The sequence below is a fragment of the Oryza sativa genome, chromosome 5, assembly GCF_034140825.1.
Source record: "Oryza sativa Japonica Group chromosome 5, ASM3414082v1".
NCBI classification, from domain to species: domain Eukaryota; kingdom Viridiplantae; phylum Streptophyta; class Magnoliopsida; order Poales; family Poaceae; genus Oryza; species Oryza sativa.
In genome coordinates, this window is record NC_089039.1 from 5,921,986 (window position 1) to 5,925,877 (window position 3,892).

Consider the following 3,892-nt stretch of genomic DNA (forward strand, 5'->3'; position numbering starts at 1 on the left):
TCATGTTCTCGAGCATCTTCCTCTAGGCGCCGTTCTATTCTTATTAAGACGTCGAATTTACCTAGAATTTTATTAGCATGTATTTTTTAAACTGCTAAATAATATGTTTCATGGAAAAACTTTTTATATAAAAGTTTCTCTAAAATATCAAATAAATCTATTTATAAAGTTTATAATAATTAAAACACAATTGATTATACGCTAACCATTTTTCTCATTTGTGTTTCATGTTATCTTGCTTCAGGTTCGAACAGGACAGCCCCTGACTACCTCTCCCCCAGTTGCTCCAAAATATCAAATAAATCTACTTTTAAGTTTGTAATAATTAAAAGTCAATTGATCATACGCTAATCACTTTTTTCATTTGAGTTTCATGTTCATCAAGCAAGCCAGAGGTGGTACCTGATGGTGCTGTGACTGGTAGATCTAAGTAAAAAAGGAGGGTGGGACTGCAATATTCACTACATAGCTCCATCGCTTCCTCAACATCGTCGAGCCAATACGAGCTTGAGGCTATCACATATTTAAGCTCGAGGCCATCACATATGTGATAGAAATATGAGCACCTATGGATTTAATTTGTTTCAGAAATAGATCATGACGACGTAAAGATTGACTAGCATAATCATGTCATACTAGTATTCTACACATGTACAAAGCAACAGATCAAATATACTCAGCATGTTAAGCACATTCTAATGGTTCTATTCTATAAGAGGCACTGCACGCACTGCACGCGTACGACGTGTGGTACTGGATGCTGACGAACACGCACAGCTCTCGGACATAGAGGAAGACGAATCATGGTTGAAGAACAACTAGCAGTCTCCCTTTAAAAAAACAACTAGCAGTCGCACGTAGCACTTCCCAAAACCTTATATATTCGCCCCTCCTTCCTTAGTACAGGACGTCGATGGCCGGTGCACGTCGGCAGGCGGGATGGACTAGCCTACGTGTGAGGGCAAATCACAGAGGAGGCGAAACCTTAAATTGTTTTTCATACACATTAGGTGGAGGCAATGACTCATTATTTATAGAGATATCATGCGCATTATCAGAATGTCTGCACGATCTTCATATCACATAACCAAATCAGATAAGTCACGGATAAACTATTTGGATTCCACACCACTCCAACGCAATGGGGATAACCAAATGAGTTAAAAAAAACAAATAGGATAATCCATTAGATGTAGCAAAACAAAACTATAAAAAAGAAAAAAGAAAGTCGTGTATGAGGAAGCACGAAGTACCAATTTTGACGCACCATTCACATGCATATCATATGTGTGTGTCTCCCGAACCTGGCCTGGTCAGACGAGGCGTACAAGCACAGTGTGTTGTCGTCTAATTCTCTCCACACCCATTGCATCTGGATCCTCACGCTACAGTTGGCTTTCGCCATTGAGGAGGGTGTCGTTGTTTACACTCATACTTGGTTTTTTTTCTCTTTTTCCCTCCACTTCCTCCTCGTGTTGCCCACCCCCCTTCCCTCCGAGTTCCACCATTGTCGCTCCCTTACCGGGTTATAACATTTGGCTGTTGCTTTCGCCGTCACATTGTTTGTTGCAGCAACCTTACCATAGCGCCCCCCCTACCACTGGATCCAGATTGCCCTGAGAGTGGAGCGACCAAAATAACCAACATTGGCCCTCCTAGCCATGGGCGAAGGGATTTTTTTTCCTCAAAACGAGTATCGTTCACTACCTGTTAGAATATTCTTAAATCTACATGATACTCGGTATCATGGGTAATGAATATACTCATTACTATCATTGTCGATTGCCCATTTATATATCGGTTTTTAAATCAGCAATTATTATCGGCTCTCCGCTAGTGGTAGCAAAGTTTCTCTAATACTGTAAAAACATAGTCATATTTCTCCTCTCATACCATCAATATCGTACTTCCTCCATCATATTAAAAAAAGTACTCTATCCGTTTCATATTATAAGACTTTCTAGTATTGTACACATTCATATAGATATAATGTATCTAGACATACATATGTGTCTAGATTCATTAATATCTTTATGAATGTGGGCAATATTAGAAAGTCTTATAATATAAAACAGATGAAGTACCTTAGAGAAAAACACCCCACCCAGAAAGAAAACCCACACGAAAATCAAACCACTTATAAAACTGGATAGATAAAACTAAATGCATAAAACCATTTGTCCATACTACAACCAAAGTACCAATCCCATTGTAAAATACGGACTTATATAGCACTAGTAATTAGTATTTGCAGCTCAATATGCATAGTATTAGTTCCAAAAAGATCTCAACATCCACTCCCAATTGCGTAATTTTTAAAAAACAGTTGCAGTACTTATCTGTAGAGAAATAAATCGATTTTCGTACGGGTTAGACCACGCCTTAGTCGATATGCTTTCTTATTAAAAGGCAGTTGAATCGTCCAACCACATCTCCATCTATGGAGAAAGTCATGCATCAATCGCAATCTTTCCAGAGTAATAATTAATATTCTACATCAAACCCAGATATCGACGAGGAGGTGTGTGTGGTGCCCGGACACCATGGTATCAAATGCACAAAATCACTTAAAATTTTCAAATTGTGAGTATATACCTAGTTATAAGAATTCGATTCATATCTATACCTATCAACAAAACAAACTTAAGTTTAACTTTATTTCACAATCCATGATTACATACCTAACTAATTATATGTTTGGATGCTATATACCTAGAATCAAAATCTAACAAAAATAAGTTCAAATTCAGTTCAAACTTGCTTTGAACTAATTAATAAAGTAGTTAATGTTAATAACTAAATATTTGAAAAAGTTTCATACTCATTTGAATTGGGTATATACTCAATTTCAACAATGGTGCCCGGACACCATGGAGCACCAAACATTATATATATATCCACAGAGATTTGGTGGTATGTTGCTGTGTATTTCGACAGAGATTTGATATCTCGGTCAGAAAAAAAGATGCTACAACAGTAGTATAGTACAGTGCCAAAGTACAAACAAATTATATGACTAACATTTGGAATTAACTGTGTGTCTATATATATATCCACAGAGATTTGATGGTATCTTGCTGTGTATTTCGACAGAGATTTGATATCTCGGTGAGAAAAAGAGATGCTACAACAGTATAGTACAGTGCCAAAGTACAAACAAATTATATGAAAAACATTTGGAATTAATTATTAACTGTGTGCGACACAATGATGATGATCGATCTGTGCCATTATGCAAAAGTAGCCAACTGGAATTCAATTTGCACAAGAAAATATTTTCTAGAAAATGTTTATGCAACAGTAATTAAGATGCACGTTTTGTAGCTATAGAGAGCATGAATTGTCTGTACTGTCCCTTTTTGTTTCTGCGTGTGTACATGGTATTTGATCAGTTGAAACATCGCATCGTCGTACATGTCGTCATTTTGTACATCGCAATACATAGTCATCACTGCCTCTTCATTGTATGACACCTCCTTGTGGTAAAATTTACTAACAGCTCTTATGGTTCACAATGGCTTTGATCTGACACCGGTCCTTTTCAGCCACTTCATCGAACTATTATTATAGATTATATTTATTCTATCACCACGAGGTCTATAGAAATATGTTGTTTTAAAAGCTTTATTCTACTTGTTATAAAATATTTATTAAGTTTACTTATTAAACTAATATTAAATTTATACGTGTTATTAAGTATTGATCCGTGGCAATTATTCGATCAATAATCTATCTCAAATGGTCATAGGATCTAATGAGAGAGGTTAAATCGGCAAAGAGATTAAATAGGAGCTATGAGTTTCTCCACCATCATTTCAATCAAAATGATTGGTGGTGGTGACCATCCTGGAAAGAAGGCTACTTACTGTTATACAACAAGATATGTGATCTC